This window comes from Mustela putorius, unplaced genomic scaffold, assembly GCF_011764305.1.
Source record: "Mustela putorius furo isolate JIRA1106 unplaced genomic scaffold, ASM1176430v1.1 tig00000196_pilon_pilon_pilon, whole genome shotgun sequence".
Classification (NCBI taxonomy): Eukaryota; Metazoa; Chordata; class Mammalia; order Carnivora; family Mustelidae; genus Mustela; species Mustela putorius.
The window spans coordinates 8285422-8308739 of NW_025421310.1; the positions used below are offsets into that span (position 1 = coordinate 8285422).

The 23318-nt window shown below is 41.0% G+C and overlaps 1 protein-coding gene across 5 annotated transcripts in view; it reads left to right on the forward strand.

The window, feature by feature from the left end:
- The window catches only part of LOC106003440 (putative protein ZNF720), an 83848-nt gene that overhangs the window by 22638 nt on the left and 37892 nt on the right, over positions 1-23318 (forward strand). The window contains exon 5 of one of the 5 annotated variants that reach the window (XM_045077451.1): positions 477-2588. The exons of the other annotated variants lie outside the window; for them this stretch is intronic. The gene's annotated coding sequence lies outside the window, so the exon portion shown is untranslated. Of the gene's footprint in view, positions 1-476; positions 2589-23318 lie in introns of those variants that run through there. 5 annotated transcript variants of the gene reach the window in all.

Genomic DNA, 23318 nt, shown 5'->3' on the forward strand with positions numbered 1-23318 from the left:
CCGTAAAGTGTAGAAGTTGCAGTACCTTTAACTGGAATTCAGTCCTGAATCAATATCCCAAAATGCGCACTAGATTTAAACCCTACAAATGTGTGAATGAGGAAAGACCTTCTTTTTAAATATACACTTTAGAAAACATAAGAGTACAGAAAGGGAACTTCAAAAACATAAGTATTTAGAAATGTATTTAACTGAACATCAAATGTCAGTGTCACAGAAATCAATATGAAGGAGTACATTAATTACTCTGTTTAGACATTACCTCAAAATACTTCTAAGGAATAATACAAAGTTAAACATTTAGATAATGTATATGCTCTTATTCTTCAAAAGATACAAGGGATAGATTTTTGCGTAAGTACAATTTATTTCAGTATGTGTTTTTGTCTTACACTGACCTTATGTGAGACTTGTGACTAGTAAATATCAGTGCATTTCTACTCTCAGATCGCTCTAGAAAATTTATTTCTGCCTAGTGGGTGTGAAATTATGTGGCTGAATGTTGCTGCATCGAAGCTATGAATTGCCCTTCTTCCTTCGGTGGATCTTCTGCATATCTAATTTTCTGTGGAAGACGAACGAAAATACAATACGTGGTATATAAGGAAAACCTAAATGGAGATACTATTCTTGGTTAGAACATTAATGTAAATTACCATGAAATAGGTGTTCAGAACATCATTCTCCATTCATTAAAACTAAAAAAGACTTCCTGGATATGACAAAATCATTTACTAATTGGTCTTTAAGGGACAAGAGATGGCAGTCCAGTAAACTACTGAAGCACCTTCATGATAGCAGTCATTGTATGTTGAGAGTATCAGTTGATGTGGTTGAAATGAGAAAATCAGCAGATACCAGAAACAGAATAATTTCCCTAAAATGACATACAGTTGTACATTCACATTTTTTGAGTTTCGTCAGGCCTGAAAAAAAGTTTTAGTATGAAAATTAAGCGGTTAAAAACTTAAAAATCAACTGTTAAAAGATGGCTACTTTAAGCCTCATGGTAAGCAGAAAGCAAAAACCTGTAATAGATACACAACAGATAGGGAGAAAACAATAACCTAAGAAAATAATAACCTCAGTATAACCCTATAGAAAATCATCAGGTCACAAGATACAGAGGAAATGAATAAGAAAGGGCAAATAATTCTAAGACAGACTGGAAACAATGAAAAGGATAACAAAAGTAACCCCACACCTGTGTCATTGCTCACTTTAAGTATAAAGGGACTAAATTCTCTAACCAAAAGATAGAGACTGGCTGAATGGAAAGAAATAGAAGACCCAAGTATATTTTCCTTCAAGGAGACTCACTTTAGCTTTAAGAATACACTGAAACTGAAAGTGCTGGTGTAAAAAGATGGAAAAAGATATATCAAGCAACAGAAATGAAACAAAATCAGGGTAGCTATGCTTACGTGAGACAAAATGAACTTTAAGCCAAAGACTGTAGTAAGACGCAGCACAGGTCATTATAAAATAAAGGGGTTACATTGTGCAGTGTTTTTAATTATGTGGTATTTTGTGGAATGGCAAAAAGGTTTCCCCCCATTCTGGTTTTGGTAAGCATGAATAGTGTGTTTATATAACTCATAAAATACTTAACCGTTATTAAAAACAACATATTTTCCCATAAATATTGATGGTATTTTTCCAAGTATTTTCGTGGTAGCTTGTGTAATGTTTATGGACATCTGTATCTTATGTGTCCCCTAAATGCCTAGTTGATATTTAAAAATCTATTTCTGTGTTTTGAGGATTGGGGAAAAAAAGAACACTAAATGACAGTTTGAGAAAGATTTGCTTCCAGATTTTGATGTGTGTGGGGAAAAATACTGTTGGGCAATGATAATCTTGGTAATTTACTGTAACTAATAGCCAATAGTTTATTGAAACCACCTTGTTCAAGCTAATAAATCTTTTCCATAGTATTCAGTTTTCTAACCTCTGACTGTTACATAGTGCATATTTTATTTACATGTGATTTGATTTACATTGTTCTCTGCTATTTAAAGTCCCCAAAGAACAAACTTGTCCTTTCAGGAAGGTTATCATAATATCCTTTAATAAGATTCCTGATACTATTTTGGGGCAGCTTTTCTTTGTATACAATGCAAATGGTAGGCATTGCATATGTCACTGTTGAAATACTTCTGATAGTGGATTTAGTTCAAGTTGGGTTCTTCCTGAAATGTACATTTTCATGTAAGAAAACCTTACATTCTACTTGGATTTTTAGACTGCATTATGTGTGACTAAAAGTCTTATACACTATATATGCATTTACCAAATATAAAACACTCATTTCCTGTTGGCAAAAGGTGGCTAACACATACTTATGAACTGTTTGTAGTAAAGGTGTAGGTTTGTGTATTTATATAGTGTCTACAACAAGAAGACATTTACTTCTGTTTATTGCTTTTTGTGCTTTAGCTATATGGTAATCTTTTGTGCATTGCATGTTGTTATGGTCAAAGATTGGATACATATGAGTCACTTACTTTTAAAAACCAGTTTTGTTGGATAAATATAGTAGTGATCTATGTTTTTCAAATAAATATAATCTGTTTTCTCTAAAAAAAATAAAATAAAGGAGTCGATTCAACAAAAAGAATCTTTGGAATACTTATGTACCCAACATCAAAGCACCTAAATATATAAAGCAACTATTAATAGACAAGAACAAAAAGAGACAGCAATATAATAGTAGGGGACATCAATACTGCACTTTCTTTTTTTTTTTTTTTTTTCTTTAAGATTTTATTTATTTATTTGACAGAGAGAGATCACAAGTAGACAGAGAGGCAGGCAGAGAGAGAGAGAGGGAAGCAGGCTCCCTGCTGAGCAGAGAGCCCGATGCGGGACTCGATCCCAGGACTCTGAGATCATGACCTGAGCCAAAGGCAGCGGCTTAACCCACTGAGCCACCCAGGTGCCCAATACTGCACTTTCAATAATGGACAAAAAATAATAAGGAAATATCAGATTTCAATGACATTTAGCAGATCGACTTAGAACATTCCATCCAACAGTAGCAGAATACATAGTCTTCTCATGTGCACAAGGAACATTCTCCAGTATGGATTATATATTGGGCCACAAAAGTCTTGATAAATTTGATTGAAATCCTATCAAGCATCTTCTCCAATGACAATGGCATGGAACAGTTACAAGTACAAACCTAGAAAAATTACACCCATGTGAAAAATAAAGAACATGCAGCAGCATTACTCCTAATGGGCAAGACATGGAAATAAGTTGTGTCTATTGTCAGATGAGTAGATAACGAGGTGCATATATAGAATATTTGCTGGCTATAATTAACAATACTATATTGCCTATGTGAAAGTTGCTAAAGAGTAGCTCTTAAAAATTCTTATCACACGTGCAAAGAATTGTAACTGTGAGGTGATGGATGTTAACTAAACTTACTGTGGTAAATGTTTTGCAAGATACATACATATGTCAAATCATTAAATCGTATACTTTAAGCTTATATAATATCATATGTAAGTAATAGCTGATGAAAACTGGAAAGAAGTCAAATAATCAGATTATTGGTTGCTTAGGCATGAGGATAAGACGATGAGAGTGGTGATAGCTGGAGTATGAAGTTTCTTAGGAGGTGATAAAATGTTCCATAATTGACAGTGGTTTGCTTACCTACATGTGAATTAGTTAAAAAGATACCAGTTGTACACATTCAGTGGGTAAACTATATGGCATGTAAATCATATCCAAATAAAGCTGTTTTAATTTTTAAAAAAGATTTTATTTATTAATTTGACAGAGAAACAGCAGAAGAGAGAACACAAGCAGGGGGAGAGGGAGAGGGAGAAGCAGGCCTCCCACCAAGCAGGGAGCCCGATGCGGGGCCAAAGGCAGACACTTAACCACTGAGCCACCCAGGTGCCCAAAGCTGTTTAAAAAGAACTCAAAATAAGAAATTCCTGTATAAGAAAACCTAATACTAATGACAAATATCAAAGACTACATAAATTCAAGTAATAATTAAACACACACATAGATGCACACCCATAAGATTTCATATGGAATTTGGCATTTCACTTTCTCCTCTGTTTTAATTTTTGTGATAATATAAAAATAATTTTTCAAAACACATATTCTGGAAATTTTGTCAAATTAGACATACTATATGGTATTATTAGCATTAGTTAACATCAGCAGGCTGATGTTGGGTGAAGAAAATGTGTGGGTACTAAAATCTGAAGTTTCTCCAAAGAATCAATAGAATGGATATGCATGTATCTCTGTATATTTTTTATCCATATTTCATAGATCCACAGATACAGAAATAGATACAGGCTTATCTTATATAGAAATAGATGTCTATCTCTCATATAGAGAGTGGAAGATTTCCTTTAATGAATTTGCTAATGCGATTGTGAGAGCTGCCAGGGCTGAAGTCTGCAAAGAAGGCCATCAGGCTGGTGACGCAGGGAGGTGCTGATGTTGAAGCTTGAAATCTGAAAACAGTGTGGCAACAGACATAGGTGAGTAGGGAAAAGCACTCTGAAATATAGAGGTAATTAGTACAATCTCTAGAATGGACTGTCTAGTAGGTGGTATGGCCTTATTGGGGTAAACTTTAATAAAAACCAAATGGAAAAATGCAAATAAATTCTAAAAATAGTTGAACATCTTATAAAATTAGAATACTGGGACTGTATGACTAGTGCATACGTTCCACAAAAAGATAGGAAATCAGAATTGTGGTAGGATGTTTTATAATACTGATTAACGGTATCATCAAGGACCGTTATCCACCATGGATGTCACTGAAGGAGTAAGGAGCATTGCTACTTTAGGTCGAGATTCATAGCCCCAAAATGGAGAGTGATACAGTACGTAAGAATAAGGACCAGGGATAAATGGAGAGCACAGAATTTGAGAGCTTTGGGTAACAGAGCCACAAGGGAAGAGAGGACAGGATCCGTGTTAGTTTCTTAGGGCTACTGTACAAATGATCATAACTAGCTTGCTAAAGAACCCCAAAAATTGTCTCAGGGTCCTGGAGGTGATTAGATGTCTGAAGCCAACCTTCTGGCAGGGCCATACTTTATCTCAACGATTAAGTCTCAAAGCTATCTTTGACCCTCCTTGGCTTACAGATGCATCACTCTGCCCCTGCCTTCTGCTTTACACACCTCTGTGTCTAAATTTCCCTCTTCTCTTGATGCCTGGGTGGTTTAGTCATTAAGCATCTGCCTTTAGCTCAGGTCAAAATCTCAGGGACCAGGGATCGAGTCCCGTTTGGGCTCCCTGCTGAGCGGAGAGCCTGATTCTCCTTCTGCGTGATGCTCTCCTGCTTGTGTGCTTTCTCTGACAAATAAATAAAATCTTTAAAAAAAATTATAAACTTATAAAACATCTTAATAAAGTAAAAATTTCCATTATTGCTCCCAATCAATACTAGTTTGATCTTCGGACTTAACAATTTGGGAGGTTGAGGTGGAGCTTCCTTCTTACAATTTCAGACTATAACACACATAGACACTAACGTATTTTGTACTTGGTTCATTTACGTAAATATTGTCATATCAAACTTAACTGTCAGATTGCATTCCTTAATCAGTGCTATAGGAAGCTGGCCTTTTTTTTTTTTTTTTTTTTCTTAAAGATTTTATTTATTTATTTGAGAGAGAGAGCACAAGAGGGGAGAAGGTCTGAGGGAGAAGCAGACTTTCTATGGAGCTGGGAGCCTGATGTGGGACTGGATCCTGGGACTCCAGGATCATGACCTGAGCTGAAGGCAGTCCCTTAACCAGCTGAGCCACCCAGGCTCCCAGAAGCTGGCCTTTTCACACTAGTAGAGATGAATCCACTGCAACATAAAAAGACATCATATCCCACAAAAATTATAAAGACAACATCCTTGTTGAAATTCTCATGTTTATACAATTATAGTTGAAGGTATAGGTCTACTATTATGCCTTTCATGCAGTTTGGATCTTTGTATACATGTGACTTAACTGGTGGCCCTGGGACAGAATGTTGCACCATCATGACTTGCATTCTTACCCTGAATGTACAGTTTCTAAATTACCTATGAAAAACAAAGCAAAATCCCCATAGTGTCCTAAGTACTATGCTTCCACTGTTAGAGAAATTAAATTGGGAAGCCATAGATGGAAGTGTCTGTAATGCCTCAGTAGTGTCTGAAAGGAAACCACATCTCAATTCATGGTCATTACACTGGAAGGGAAGAAAATGAACCTAAGAGCAAACACTTACAGTCAAATAGCTTCCAAAAGGAGGTAACTTCTTAAAGTGTATCCAAACACTGTCCTGGCTTCCCTTCCACATCCTCTCATTAAAAACCTCGCCCCTAGGGCACCTGGGTGGCCCAGTCGGTTAGGCACATGCTTTCCAGCAGGTCATGGCCTCAGCGTCCTGGAATCGAGCCCCACAGTGGGCTCCCCGCTCAGAGGGAGCCTGCTTCTCCTCCTCTGTTTTCCTGCCACTCTGCCTGCTTGTTCCGTCTCTGTCCGGTGAACAAATAAAACCTTAAAAACAAAAACCAAGAACCCCACTCCTAGCTCCTGCAAGTGGAGCATGCCTACACTTTTGAAAACAAACCAGCTGGTGAAATTAACTCTTGGACATCTGAAGGTACATACTTTCATCTTTTTGTTTTATTTATTTATTTATTTATTTTTAAAATTTTTTATTTTTTATAAACATACATATATTTTTTTCTTGCTTTATATAATTTTTATTTTTTATAAACATATATTTTTATCCCCAGGGGTACAGGTCTGTGAATCACCAGGTTTACACACTTCACAGCACTCACCAAAGCACATACCCTCCCCATATTGTCATCTTTTAACACCACGTAGTACCACCTCTCATGTTGAGAATGTTCTCAATGGCCCAGACATCTTCCCTGTGTGGTCAGTGGGCGGAAGACTCCGTGTGACACATTTCCGGGCCCCTTTCCGCCCACTCTCGCACATGCCCACAGCATCTCAGTGCGACTCTGCCCTCACTTCCTCAGACGTAACCCCTCTCAGAGCCAAACCGTGCAGTCATGTGCTCCTCCCGTCAACAGTCGTGGTCTCCAACAGCACTACATCCGAATCCCATGTCAACCAGGCCCACAAGCCTGAGCTCACAGTCAGGCAAGGTGGGACCAGAGACTGGACAGACCAGTCCTCCTGCTGACCGAAGTTGTTACCACACCCGGAGTTTTGATGCCCTCTCCCTTTCTTCTTGCTAAAATTCACACATAGGCACAAAGAGAATGCAGGGGAGCCACTCAAGGACCTGAATAGGGCATCTTCCATAATGAAGAGTACCCCAGAGCAGGTGGGATCAGGGACCGAGTGTGGGTGGCTCAGTTGGTTAAGCGTTGGTCTTCAGCTCAGGTTATGATACCAGGGTGGTGGGATTGAGCCCCGTGTCAGGAGCTTGCTGCTCCCTTTCCCTCTGACTGCTGCACCCCCTGCTTGTGCTCCCTCTCAGTCTCTCTTTTCTCCTTTTCTCTGTGATATATATTAATAAAATCTTAAAAAAAAAAATTGTCCCTTCAGATTTGGTTACAAATGACCACTCAGACCATGAAATTGTCCTCTTCTGCTCTTCTGCCATTCCCTGATTCCTCCTCAGAACAGCTCAGAGAACAGAGTTCTGGGCTTATCTACTTCTGGGTTGCTTCGGTTGCCATTCACTTTCCTAAGGCACAGTCAGATAAAAGAGAGCAAAGGATTTCCAATTTGGGTAGTCAGTTTACCTTTCTAGAGAAAGCAATGCTTCTAAGGTAATACCTAGCATCCCTCTTTGCATTCTCGGGATGTCCCTTGATAGTCCACATTTTAAATTTTAATCAAATAGACCCACGTTTAGTGGCTACACTGGAGAATGCAAGCACAGCATATCTGAGGTCCCACATGGACCATCTTACGTTAACACAACTCCTGGTGAGTTCCCAGGAAAGAATTTACTGTTCACTGTTCACTGTTGGGAGTTTACTGTACTGGTGAGTGTCCTGTCCTCATGAGGTCCCAGAAAAGACCACCATCACCATCCTGAAGGACCACATCCTGTCTTAGCACTTTAAATTTTATAGAAAGGAGGCTAGTGAGTGCTAATGTCTGAGCAAGTCTCTATCTGGAAAACAACGCGTATACATTACCGCAATGTTGACTGAGCACTAATTCTGTGTTCACAGGGAAGTTATGGTGCACCACAGTGGGAACATAATATATATGATCTGATTTCATATCCTGTGAGCTGGGCACTAGGTGTTCTGTAATAACCATGAACATGTAGGTACTACGCCTCCATAGGTGGCTGTGTGCTCTGTCTTCTGTTTCCCTATTGTATACTATAAGATTGAAATATGGATGAATAGAAAAATGCAGAAAGGGCAGATTAGTAATTCCGAGAGTTCTCATAGTATTTATATTTTCTTAATAGGATAGAAAAATGTTTGAGTTTTTAAGTATGTACCAGTTTTTCTGTACTTTGTAAACTCTCATTAGCAATATATGATTATTTTATTTATTTTTTTAAGATTTTATTTATTGGACAGAGAGATCACAAGTGGGCAGAGAGGCAGGCGGAGAGAGAGGGGGAAACAGGCTCCCTGCCAAGCAGAGAACCTGACATGGCGCTCTATCCCAGGACCCTGAGACCATGACCTGAGCTGAAGGCAGAGGCCTAACCCACTGAGCCACCCAGGCACCCCAGCAGTATATGGTGATTTTAATTCCTTCACACTGGTGTTATTTTTTTCTTTTGACATTTAGCCATTTTAGCAAATAGGCAGAGTCATCTCCCTGTAGTTTCCCTGCTTTCTAGGAGGAGCAGTTAATGACAATGTGATATATATATATATATATATATATATATATATATGCCATGTAATATTACTTATGACATAAAAATATATATCATAGAATATATTCTGTACCAGACATAATATATAACATCTATTTTAATATTTGTATTTATTTATCTATCTATCTAGATACCTATATCCAAAATTCAGCCTTTAAAAAAGGACATGCTTCCATTTGGGACAAAGTAGGTGAGCCTCAAGGATGTTATGTGACAAGGAATAATCCACACAAAATGACGAAAACTGTATTATCTCAATTATATCTGGAACCTAATAAAGTCGAGTCATAAAAGTAGAGTGCAGTTGTGATGGTCAGGAGCTGACTCAGGGCAAAATGAGAGATGTTGATCAGATGGTACACAATTTGAGTTATTCAGGATGTGTAAAATCTGGAGACCTTAAGTACAGCATGACAGCTACGATTATGTCCATTATTCCTTACCACAGTATGAGGGACCCCGGGGACTCCCACGGGGCTACCATAAAGGAGATTACTTCTCTGGAGGGAGGAGAGTACCCTGGATGACCAATTTCTCTTTCTCTAAAGTGGTAGGAGACATAGAGTCTCATGCTAGCCTAAACCCTATCTACATGGGACACTGCAGGTTTTAAAAGAGTCCCTGGCAGAGTGTGTCCCCACTGAGAATGACCGGACGCTCCCATAGGGATCCAGGTAGCGGAAAAGTGAGGCTTAGTCTTGGGCCATCAGGTAGAGCATGGGTCTGTGCTGGCGGAGCAGGATCCTCTGATGCAGGTGTGATGTGTCCTCTCCCTGAGCAGGGTTCTCTGGAGTAAGAAACTTCCACTTTAGTTAGCGCAGGTTACAGGTAGCTGTAGTTGTGGTCGTGATCATAGGCATTTCTGTGGGTCTTAACCTTTCACTGTAAATGGATTCTCTGCCCTCCTGAAGTAGCATTAAGGCAGGGCCTAGTATGGCAAGTTTTCATGGTCATTCTTGTTGCCACTTAGAGATTCTGCACTGACCCTGAGGGGCACCAGGCTCTTGAAGGACCATCAAACTTGTAACCATCCCCCTGTGGAACAGTCTTCACAACCCCACACCCAAGTAAATATTAGGTGATATAATATCTCGTATTGAAAGATACATATTCAAAGATATTTTGAGTGTGTCTGCGTTCTTCAGGATACACTATTTCACTCCTGATAAGTCTCTGAAACTTGTCTATTGGTGCCATTAATAATACATAATTGTATGGAGAATTATGTAATAATTATAAAAGTATTCATTCTATAGCTATAATTCTGTATTTATTACTAGAATAGATTATCCAATTCACAATTTACCTACAATGAAACTGGCTTATAATTGTATAGAACGCACTGTGAGGCATGAATATATAAATGGCTGGCATAGAGAAAAACAGTACATTTTTTTCATAAGATGAGAAAATTTTGTAATTCCCCAGGACACAGAGAAGGACCTAGATACACAGTGGTCATCACTCAAAAGAATAAAGGGACTGGAAGTTGGGACATATGCATCGATTAAGGCCAATTTCACTTCACTCCACATAATCTAATGAAAAACAGAGAAATTACAATGATGGAAGAGAGTGTATGAAAAGCTGCCAAGTTAATTTGGATCAACTTTTATGTGTTGTGAACTTAGCAAGATCTTTATTAAGGATCTACCTTTAATAATTACCAAGGTGTTTACAATGGAGACACAACTTACCAAAGCAGTGAATCTGGGGGAAATGTTATCTGTGGGTCAAGTCCTAGTAAACAGCAGAGAACTCAGTTTCTAGAGAACCAGTACAAATGAAATAAATGTGAGAAAGCCTTTGATCAAAGCTCCAGCCTTATTAAATGTCATTGTTTTCCTTACTGGAGAGAAGACTTACAAATGCAAGAATGTGGCAACGTTTTTAAGCACAGTCTTCAAACATGCTCAACAAAGAGTTTTCATACTGAGAAGAAACCTTCCATAAGTAATTAATGTGGCAAAGCCCTAACCAGTACTCAAATTTTTTGAATCAAGGAGTGTATACTGGAGAAAAACCTTAAAAACGTAAAGAGCGTGCAAAGCCTTTTTCCGGAGTTCTAGCCTTCCTGACATCAGAGAACGCATAATGGGTAGAAACCTTATAAAAGTAAGTAACATGGCCAGCGCTCAAAAATTCCTTGACATCAGAGAATACATACTGGGAAGAAAAGTTACAAATGTAAAGATTTTGTGGAAGCCTTTATTCCTCAGACTTCCCTTGACAGCAGAGTATACATACTTGGGGAGAAACCCAACAAATGCAGAGAATATGGCAAAGCCTTGAAACAGAACTACAAACCTATGTAAACTTCTGCGCGTTTATACTGGGAGAAAACCCCCAAATATAAAAAGTGTGGCAAAACCTTTGAATTTCAAGCCTTCCTTAACAGAGGACAATACATGCAGGGGAGAAACCCTACAAATGTAGAGAAGATAACTGAATCATTAACTAGAGCCGTCACTTTACTATACATTAGAGAATATATACTGGAGAGACTAGGTACAAATGTAAAGAATGTGGTAATGTCTTTACCCCGAACTTAACACTCAGCATCAGGGAGTGTGTACCAGATAAAGGCACCTGGGTGCTCAGTCGGTTAAGCATCTGCCTTTGGCTCAGGTCATGATCTCAGGGTCCTGGGATCGAGCCCCGCATTGGGCTCCCTGCTCAGTGGAGAGCCTGCTTCTCCCTCTCCCTCTGCCCCTCCTCCCTGCTCTCACTCTCTTGCCCTACCTCAAATAAATAAATAAAAATCTTCAGAACCCTAGAAATGTAATGAATAAGGGAAATCCTTTGTTTTAAATACACATTTTGGGGGGAAAATAGTTTATAGATCATAAAAACATCAAAGATGTAAAAAATGGCAATTTATGTAATGAGAAAACAATTAAATAAATACCAGAGATTCACAGCAGAATGTACTCTTTTAAGACATTGATCTGGTCTAGATTTTCAGTGGAAACTTGCAGGATTCTACATCTTATGTCATCATTTTAGTTTTTCTTTACACCAAGGGAACCAGGGCAAGTTTGAGACATTCTTCTCAGTCATCTCAATGTGGCCACCTGTCGGTCATAATTTCTAAGTGGAATCCCAGCAGCTTTTGGTGTGAAACATTTTCTCCACGGTTTTGCATAGGGACTTCTTTTCTAGTTTCACAGAATGTCCAGAGGTCTGTCCATTGGCAACTCTGTCCTCTTGAAGGACTTACAGGTCACCATCATCAGTCCTAGGACTCTGGTTGGGAGAAGCATTAAGTTACAGTCCCGTATTCCATTGGCCCCTCCAGAGTCCTGCGCCAGACTCTACATGAGCTGGTCAATATCACTGTTTCTATATATGTATGAGACAAGAAGAACAACAAATACTTCACAAACACTGCTAAGTATTGGATCTGGTTCTGTTCTGCTTTTTGACAAACACAAACTTACCCCATACGGCATTCAGATGTGTCCAGATGTTTCGTGTTTATGACTTACTATGGTTTCCATTCTGTACATGCACAAGCTGACAGGCCAGCACACTGCTAGGAACAATGCACACCTAGATCCTCTGCTCAGATAACACCTCCCCTGGTATCCTTGTCCTAACGGAGCATCTCTGTAGTTTTTATACCTTCTCTGCCATCATTGTGATTTTTTCTCCTTTTCATTAGACTGTGTGGAAGCAATTGAACAACTTGGCCTTAATCAATGTATGTTTCCCAACGGTCAGCCCTTTTATTATTTTCTTGAGTAATATTCACTGTGTTTTCAGGCTCATCTCTGTATCCTAGAGAAATTATAAAACTTCCTCATCTCAGATGAGAAGAAAGTAGTCTGTTTTTCTTGGTCTGTTTTTCTCCATGTTCATCTTTTATATATTCATGGCTCAGAGAATGTTATGCACGATTACAAGGGATTCACATTTTAGGTAAAATTGTGAATAAGATAATCCATTCCAGTAGTAAATAATAAATTATAGCTATACACTGAAACCTTTTATAATTATCATAGAGGGCACCTGGGTGGCTCAGTCGGTTAAGTATCTGCCTTCTGCTTAGGTCATGATCCCAGGGTTCTGGGGCGGAGTCCTGCACTGGGCTCCCCACTCAGCGGGGAGTCTGCTTCACCTCCTGCCCTTCCCCCAACCCCCGCTTATGTGCGTGCTCTCTCTCTCCCACAAATATAAATACATAAAATCTTTAAACACACACACACACACACACATACACATAAATTATCATAGAAGCAGCTGTACAATTGTGTTGTGTTACTGGTCCCAGCAATAAGGCCAGAGTCTAATCAGTAATGCAACTGTGTCCTATAATCGGAAATACTTGAAATATCTTCGAATTTGTATCCTTCAACATGAAGTATCGTATTTACCTAACATTCATCTGGGTGTGAGGTTCTGAAGATAGTTCCACAAAGATAAGCTGACATGTCAAATGGTCCTTCGGGAAGCTGGGGTGAGGTAAACCGTCTCAGAAGTATGATGCAGCTGATGGCAGGTGAAGCTGCAGGGAAAGCTGGGTTTTAGGCAATGCAGGTTTTAGGCAGTGGAGACTAGGTGGTGAACATTATGTCTCATGTCCTAGGAGATATGTTGAAGTCTTGATAGATGACAATGCTCAAGGAAAACCACTAGTGTATTTAAGTGTTTTCCATTATAATTGAAATAGTGAACTGCAGGGAACAAAAGAAAATACAGGTGGATGTGTCAGCTGATAGACAAAAAGAATTATGGTGGGGAGCAAATAATGAACATTTTGTGTCCAAGTTCAAGTTAAATGGATTTGGTGATGTACTGGGGTTCTCTTGACTGTGTTAAGAGATGCTTTGAGGCCAAAGCTTTTCTCTTTTGAAAGGGAACAGGTTATAAGAATAGTCTTTAGGGGCGCCTGGGTGGCTCAGTGGGTTAAGCCGCTGCTTTCGGCTCAGGTCATGATCTCGGGGTCCCGGGATCGAGTCCCGCATCGGGCTCTCTGCTCAGCAGGGAGCCTGCTTCCTCCTCTCTCTCTGCCTGCCTCTCTGCCTACTTGTGATCTCTCTCTGTCAAATAAATAAATAAAATCTTTAAAAAAAAAAAAAAAAAAAAAAAAGAATAGTCTTTAGCAGTCTCAGTTTTAACAAGCAGTTTTATGGAGGAAATTCACCAAGCTTGGAAAATGAAAATGATGCAGTGGGGACAAGAGGCATGAAGTATTATCTAATAAGAAGTTGTATTACTTTTGAAATATCTAAGGGAGGAACAATGGACATGGTGTTTAAAAAAGGGATATTTATTCAACATTAATTTAATGTAATGTAATTATGTTTTAAAGCTATAATTTTAATGCAAGTTTTTATTATGTAGTACATTAATCCTTGCAGAGGTGTGGCAGAGAGAATACAGAGTTCTTATAGAGTCTTCACTCTCTTCTCTTGTTACTGTGACATTACTATGGTCCTTTATTTTTTTTTTAAAGATTTTATTTATTTACTTGACAGAAATCACAAGTAGGCAGAGAGGCAGGCAGAGAGAGAGGAAGGAAAGCAGGCTCCCTGCTAAGCAGAGAGCCAGATGTGGGGCTCAATCCCAGGACCCTCGGATCATGACCTGAGCCGAAGGCAGAGGCTTACTGAGCCACCCAGGCACCCCTACTATGGTCCTTTGGACAAAATTTACAACTAGGAATGGCACACTAACATTATAGATGTTTCAGAATTATTAGTATTTCACCAATTTTAATTATTTTTTACCCGCCGTAACAGGATTCTTTTCTACATTCATGCCCATGATTCTTGGTTACCCCACTTTGAAGAGTGAAGAGGTAGACAGAGGGGTGGGCAGCAAAACAAGGTTTATTGAGCAATGACGATGTGACGGGGCAGGGAACCCAAGAGGATTGCCACTGACCTTCTGTCTGGGGCTTCTATAGCTTACTTAGGAGGGCTCATTTAGCCTGATTAACCTTCCCTGAGCCTGTCATCTGTTACCTGTCACATGGGAAAGGGTGGAGGGCTCCTTCCAGGGCAGTGTAAAGTCTTTTGAAGGGTGGTTCTCTCGTAGGTGGGGGCCCCTGTCCCTGATTGCTGCCTTCCACCTAGCCTTCATCCTCCGCAAGGATGCGATCTGGAATAGCACTGTGTATGCCTCGTATCTCTGCGATATCCTTTGCTCTGTATCAATTTCATCATTTTTTCCCTAAATTCCACAACTTTGATAGGTTTGAGAAAGCCTACTCAGATGCTTTTTATCTCTAAAAATGAATTTGTCTGCTATTTTTCTCCTGATTGGAATGTGTTTATAGATACTGTGATGAACACGGAGGTGCAAACTGATAGAAAAAGCGATTGTTTCTATTTAACTTGGTCATTAGAAGAACAGAGGTGAAGAGCCATGGTCCCCACCATCCAGAGACTTTTAGTCTGGAGCAAATGGTATGCAGTGGACACCCCCAAATTTTGACACCCCCAAGTTTTAACTCTTAACAGAGAGCTTCTAACTGGAAACCTTACCAATAACATAGTCAATTACATACTGACTCTCTCTATGTATCTATATCTATAGCCATATCAATATCTATATACTCATATACATTTATATCTCTAAGGCTATGTCTTATAATAAAAGTAAACTAGACGGGCACCTGGGTGGCTCAGTCGTTAAACATATGCCTTTGGCTCAGGTCGTGATTCCAGGGTCCTGGGATCTAGCCCCGCATTGGGATCCCTGCTCAGTGGGAAGCCTGCTTCTACCTTTCCCACTCCTTCTGCTTGTGTTTGCTCTCTCACTGTCTCTCTCTCTCTCTCTGTCAAATAAATAAATAAAATCTTTTTAAAAAAGTAACTTAGAGAAATATTAAGAAAATCATAAGGAACACACATTCCCAGTGCTCTACTGTATTTATCCAAAAAAATCTCTGTGCAAGTAGCCCCATGCACTTCAGACCCATGTCTTTCAAGGGTCAACTTCAGTTTCTAATAGTATTATCCCAGAAATCTCTGTTTATGTTAAGTTGCTTATTATTTCACATTATAAAATAGGGAATTGGCTTTGTATATAGAAAATAATCATACAAAGTTTCTGGTAGGCAAATTTAGGAAGAGAGAACTGGGAATATCCAATAAGCAAGGAAATCAGAAGCCTCAAGTCCTCTGCCTCTCCAGCGCTACCCAGAATTCTCTCCTCTGAAGCTTCTCTAGGTCTGGCCGCACCCTGGGTTCTCCCCTCACTGAACAGATCAGAGCAGGTCAGAGGTTTGGTTCGCTGCTCCTCCCGCACCTCAGGGGTAGGTACTAATGTTTGGCTGACACCCCAGATCAGATATATGGAAGCAAATAATAAGGGAGCAGAAGGCAAGTTAAGGACAAAGCAGAAGCTGATACCCACAGCCTCTCTGCCGCCGCACTCCTGGGTGGGATGTGTGTGACGTTATCCCAGGAAACTCCCAACAGTCTTAACATCAATGTTTTGCTAGAGAGAAAAACAGCCTTAGCTTGACAACAGCAGGGTCTCCAGGATCCTGAGGATCTTCTTTAGCATATGAGAATCTTGCCGCCCCTTCTTTTGTCCTTACTTCCCCCAACTCCATTGTGTATAATCAGCCATTCCTTACCACATTTTTCTTCCAATTGGTCCTGTCCCTGTGCTTTAATAAAATCACTTTTTTTTGGCACCCAAGACCCCTCAAGAATTCTTTCTTGGCCATCTGCTCTCAATCTCACCTACAGTCGAAGACTACATCACAACGATTGTGTGTTTGGTGCCTTATTTTCTATCTTTCTCATTACATTCTGTGCTTCAAAGTGGGTCAGAATGTGCCACTTTGGCATGTGGGTTATTTGGAGTTGACGGCAACCAAGACCCTATGGGCCCAAGAGAAACCTTTGCACCTCCCTTAACTACAGAGAGGAACCTAAACTGGAGGCCCTTTCCCAAACACGGGTTATTACAGGAGATACATTACAGGAGACACATGAGTGGTCCGTCGTGTGGCAGAGCAGACATCTAATTCCCAGCATCAGGAGCAAGAACTCATGTCCTCTTCAAGGGTCCTTCCAGCTGGACTAACTATCAAATTGACATGAGACAGATTCACAAAAGAAAATCAAATCTAATGGCATATGTACAAGGAATCTGTATAGACATGGAAATTTTAAAGACGAGCAAAATGAGGTGTATATGTGATTCTGAACTGAGCAGAAGGGGGTAGGGACCTGAGATTTCAGACAAAAGGAATGTAGTTCACGGGGCAATAGGACAAGCGGGTGTTTGGTGGACATTTGCCAGATCATCGAGATGAGTCACTCCGAGAAAATTTATTTGTTAGTAACCTTTGTTCTGGAAAATACCTTTAATTTAGATTCTTCGATGTGATGAAGTGAGGGACAAACATTTCTCTTGAGACTATAGGATCTCAAGTGCTTTCAGCTCAAAAATAATACAACCACCAGAGTGGCACATTCTGGTGAGGGGTGGGGACAACTGTCCAGAATTTCCTCTCCTTAGTACCCTGTCAATTGCATTTCTTCACCTTGAAATCCCACACTCCTGCTCCTACTTTTTCTTGGTTCAGGATGACGTATATACCTCATTTTGCCTGCCTGACTTTGGAATTTGTATGGGTTTGTGGATTCCCCATATGTGTGCTATTCAGTTTTATTCTCTTCTGTTAATCTGTCTCATGTCAATCTGATTCTTCGTGCAGGTAGAACAACCTTGTAGGGAACAGGAATTCTTACTCCCCAGAAAGGGGACAGGGCTTTCTTGTTCCGTGACAGCTTCAAGAGCCAACCCATTTAGTAGCTTGTTTTCTGATCTAGTAGTCACTCAAAGTTTTGTTTGTTTGTTTGTTTGTTTTTTAAGATTTGATTTATTTGACAGAGAGAAACATAGCAAGAGAGGAAACACAAGCAGGGGAGTGGGAGAGGGAGAAGCAGGCTTCCATGGAGCAGGGAGCCTGATGCGGGACTCGATCCCAGGTGGGATCATGACCTGAGATGAAGGCAGCTGCTTAAGGACTGAGCCCTCCGGGCACCCCCTCAAGTTTTAAAAAGTAAATACATTTATATTGTGAAATGGAAAGAGGACCCAGTAGTGTCTTCAGTTCTCTCCATTTCAGCCTTAGTCTGTATCTGTGAGTGACTCGGGTCTTCTCGCTAGCTTAGCTTTTAGCTCAGGCAGAAGGCCCAGCAGCACAGCATCCCAGGAAGGGGAAGGAAACTACACCCTCAACAGCAGGGCCTGCCCTGAGCCGGCAAGACCCCACATGCCCCACGCCAATACAGTGCTGGACCTGACCTCTACCACCCGCCTGCATGTTCTGCCTCGCTTTGTCCTTTATTTTCTTTATTCAGACCTGGAAGCGTGGTCAGTGATTCGGAGACCATCTTTGAGACGTCACTCCGTGGCCTTTGCTGTCGCGGCCTCCCTGAAGTAGATTCCTTTCTCCTTTTGCTCCCACTCATCTGTCCGCTGTTGGCCAGGGCACAGGGAGGGGCGCATGGGTGTGAGGCTCCTGGGGTCCCAGACGGACCAGGTTTGGCTACTCCTTGTCGACAGAATCCAAGGCAGAAAGACCCATGGTGGGGAGACTAGAGAGGAAGTTAGTTCGGGGAGACCCACACCCACAAGACAGCCCAGGAATGTCCCAAGGACTCTCTCCAAAGTGCTGAAAACCAGGTTTACAGAAGGAAAATGGGGTGAAAGCAAGGGAGTAGCGGCAGGCAGGCAGCCAGGGTTAAATCTGTCCTTCTCTGGAGGTCAATGGAGGGTGGGGTCTCCCTGGCTCAGGGCAGTCCCAGTTGCTTGAGGGGTCGTTTCAGTTCCCCTCAGGGGATGCTTTGCCCTCAGGGTCTTCCTCCTGAGCCAGGAGACAGAAGGAACCCAGCTGGAAAGTCTGAGGCTACAATTGAGGCGGCCAAAGTCGTCTTTCTTGCCTTTGGATTTTGTCAGCGTGAGAGGCAGAATAGGTCTGGGACCCGTGCAGCCAGGTGTCCTTATACCCTCGGGTCCTGGTTACAACATAATTTCCACAGTCAGTGGAATAAAGATATCCTTCGGCTGACATAGTTAAGATCTGTGTGGCGGTGTGTGTGTGAAAGGTGAGAACACTTAAGATGGCCTCTTCTAGAAAATCTGAAATGTATAATACACTCCTACTAACTTCAGTCAGTACGTTCAACATTCAGTGTTTCTGCATCCTGCATAGTGAGCTTTTTTAGCTTTTGACCAACATCTGATCATTCTCTGCCATCCTCAGCCCCTGGGAACAAACATGCTAATCTTTAGTAACTTTGCCTTTTTTTTTTTAAGATTATGCATCTCTGATTTCATACAGTGTCTTTTTTTCTGCGTGTGGTTTATTGAACTTAGCAAAATGTCCTCTAGGATGCTTCTGTTGCTGCAGATGGAAGGATTGCCTTCTTTTTGGAGGCTGATAGATGTACTGAGAATAAATTAGATGAGGTACCTCTCCCAGGAAGAGAGCGAATACCAGAGATGAGCTTTTTAAAAATATTTATTTATTCGAGAGAGAGAACATGAGTGGGGTTAGGGGCAGAGGAAGAGGGAGAAACAGACTCCCTGCTGAGCAGAGAGCCCGATGTGGGTTTTGATCCCAGGACCCTGAGATCATGACCCAAGCCGAAGGCAGATCCCTAAAGGATCTGAGTTACCCAGCCACTCCCCCATTCCCCCCCCCCCGCACCCCGGGGATGAACATTGCATAAAGAGCTGCCTGCCTAGGGCACCTGGGTGGCTCAGTGGGTTAAAGCCTCTGCCTTCAGCTCAGGTCATGATACCAGGGTTCTGGGATTGAGCCCCGCATTGGGCTCTCTGCGTAGCAGGGAGCCTGCTTCCCCTTCTCTCTGCCTGCCTCTCTGCCTACTTGTGATCTCTGTCAGATAAATAAATAAAATGTTAAAAAAAAAACAAACAAAAACAACTGACCAGGGAACTTAAATCTTCTTGATGTCACCACTGATAGCACGGTGATTACTTCTCTTTTGAGTATCTCATCTCTGACATTTAAGACAAATGAGATGGTCTGGTTTTATTCCCTTATCTCTGTTTTTGTTTCTTTATTTATTTGTTTTGCTCTTTTTTACAGTTCGGAATTTCTCCACATCTGAAATTTCTTAGAGCCTGGTCACGTAGCCCCACCTGTTCCTTATTCAATATCTCTGAGGTTCCCATGTTAAGAATTTTTTTTTCTCGGGTGCCTGGGTGGCTCAGTGGGTTAAAGCCTCTGCCTTCGGCTCAGGTCATGATCCCAGGATCCTGGGATCGAGCCCCGAATGGGGCTCTCCTCTCTGCGGGGAGCCTGCTTCTTCCTCTCTCTCTGCCTGCCTCTCTGCTTACTTGTGGTCTCTGTCTGTCAAATAAATAAATAAAATATTAAAAAAAAAAAAAAGAAATTTTTTTTTTCCTCTTGTGAACCTGTCTTGTGTTTGCTTAACTATTAGAAGGACAAAGAATTGTGGGCCACCTGGGTGGCTCAGTGGGTTAAGCCTCTGCCTTCGGCTCAGGTCATGATCTCAGGGTCCTGGGATCGAGCCCTGCATCAGGCTCCCTGCTCAGTGGGGAGCCTGCTTCTCCCTTTCTCTCTACCACTTCCCCTGATTATGTTCTCTTTTTCACTTATTTTCTTTCTCAAATAAATAAATCAATAAAATCTTAAAAAAAAAAAAAGCACAAAGAATTGAGAACAGATGAAAAAAAAATGTTTTCCTCTCCTATACATTTATTCTGTTGGCAAAAAAATGACCTCCATGCTTTAAAGCCAAAACAGAAGTCAAAGGCAGTTTGGGATAAAGAGAAACAGTACCTTTGCTGCTTTGTGAGGCAAAGGAGGGCGCAGAGGGCCAGGCTTCCCAAACCAAAAGGAAGGGTCAGGGGGTTTTGTAGGGAAATGCAGTGATGTGGGAAACAAAGACAGAAGAAAAATTATAAATTTCTTTTGTATTTACAGCCCGTTGGCAAGTCTTTGAGGCAGGCAGAGTTACATTCCCCTAGGAATTCAACTGCCTGGATGTTAACACTCTGCTAAGGGCAGAAGGCAGTCTTAGCCCGACTCCCAGGATCTTTAAGTCTGCTCTACAGATAAAAATTCCTTTGGAAAGTTCTTTATCTCTAGCCCCCACCCTCCACCAAGTAACATTTTGGCAATCATCCCTACTGATTTATATCTGAAGGGCCTCATTGAGAAAGGGACAGGTGGGGCTGGGTAGGGAGTGATCGGGAGGGGCTCCATGATCAGGCTCACAGAAATCCCAGAAATGCTCATGCACAAGGAAACCAGGGATAAGGAAACAAACCAGACCACTCTGCCCTGGGCATTTGGGTTGGGGTCTTTTTATGGCAGTCACACTGTGACCAATGAAAAAACTGTGACCAATGAAAAAACCAGACCCCAAAGAAGAAGTAAGCCATTAAAGATGTTATCACCAGCCCTTAGTCAAACTGAGGCTTCTCAAGAATGTTAAGGCCACTAGCTCCCGGGTCAGTTCTGAATAAAAGACTGTCGATGGAGGCCCACATTGGCAACCTCATGAGGGTTGCCAGTCTCACTCTGGAGAGTTTTCATTATCCTTGCTTAATAAAACTCTACCACTTTATTCACTCCCCTTTGTCCTCAAGATTTACTCTTTGACTCCCTGAGATAAAAAGCTCACGTTCCTCCTTCAACAGGATCTACCTGGTTTTGACAAGAATTGTGTCTGTGCCGCCAGCCTTGTCGATCAGGTTTTCAGTGTGCTACCAGATTCCTTAAAAAAAAAAAAAAAAAGTCTAAGAAGGGAGGAGGGGAGGTTTCCAAACAAGAAAAAAAGTTACTTAGTTTAATATCATGACTCCCAGGGGCCCCTGGGTGGCTCAGTGGGTTAAGCCTCTGCCTTGGGCTTAGGTCCTGATCTCAGGGTCCTGGCATCGAGCCCCGCATCAGGCTCTCTGCTCAGGGGGGAGCTTGCTTCCCCCCCTCTCTCTGCCTGTCTCTCTGCCTACTTGTAATCTCTGTCAAATAAATAAATAATCTTTTTAAAAAAAGATAATATATTTTTTAAAAAATGCCTCCCAGATGTTTTAAGGCAGCATTTTGATTTTGTTCAGCTTGATGCTTTTTTAAAAAAAATTTTTTTAAAAGATTTTATTTATTTATTTGACAGACAGAGATCACAGGTAGGCAGAGAGGCAGGCAGAGAGAGAGGCGGGAGGAAGCAGGCTAATGGTTTCAGTTTCAGTTACCAGGGAAACCAGAGTGAGATAACTTCATATTTACAGTGAGAAACCGCTGAACATTTTCTAGGATAGCTAAACTTAAGTGAAAATATTGAGGAATTAGAATTCCCATTTACTACTGTGGGAAACAAAGGCAAAGGAAAAAACATTGATTTCCTTACTGCCAGCAGGCCACTGAAAAGTCCTTGAAACAGGTACAGTGACCTTCCTCTCAGAGCTCAACTCAACTTTTGCCCTTTTGCTAAGGACAAAAGACAATCTTAGAATAACATTATCCCGGCCTCCCAAGATCCTGTGAGTCTATATTAACATAAGAAAATTCCTTTGGAAACTTCCTTTATTTCTACCTCCTAAGATACATGTTAGCAATTATCCCCCAAACATATGGCCCACTGGTATACCTCTGAAGTATCTAATGACTGAGGGTTTACTGAACAGTAACAAATGAATATTTCCTAAAAATAGCTAGCCCTTTCAACATCCTGGAACAACATTTGGATGTTCCCCAAATACTTTGCAGGCGTATGCTGTCCTTACTCCCTTTCCAGCTTAAAAGTATATAATCAGTCACCTGTTGCAACCGCAGTGCAGCTCTATCTGCCCATGAGTCCTGTCTCCATACTTTAATAAAACCACCTTTTTGCACCAAAGATATCTCAAGAATTCTTCCTTGGCCAGTGACTCCAAACCACAACATTCTACACCAATGGGAATTTAAAGAGTACATTCAGTTTGGAAAATGATTTGGCAGTGACTTATGAAAATAAGCTTTGCTAACCAAGGGGAGCATTTTATCACCACAAAATAGGTCTCTTTGGCCTAAGGCTTATTTTAACGAAACAAAGGAAAAGCTCTGAAACCCTGCAGAAGTTGCCTTTGGTAAAACAGATTTGCATTTGTTAAGGGAAAGCTCCATTTGTGAGGGTGTCTCCCTCGGTTCTTTAGAAAGAGGGATAAAGTGTCAGTCTCCAGAAACTCACCAGTGGACAAGGCACAGATTAAATAGCAGTAACAATCATGGACTTGGCCACTGTGCTTTGCCTGATCACCTCCCCCAACGCTTCCCAGTAGGACACTGTGTGGAGTTTAAAAAATGATCATACTCAGAGCGTCCCACCCAGATTCCCTCAGTTAGTGAGGGTGGAAAAAACAGTGTTGTTTTAGTGAAACACTCCAGGCGATTCTAGGTGAGTCCACCAATAGCAGGAGGACTTCCCCTGAATAGAAGACAGCTG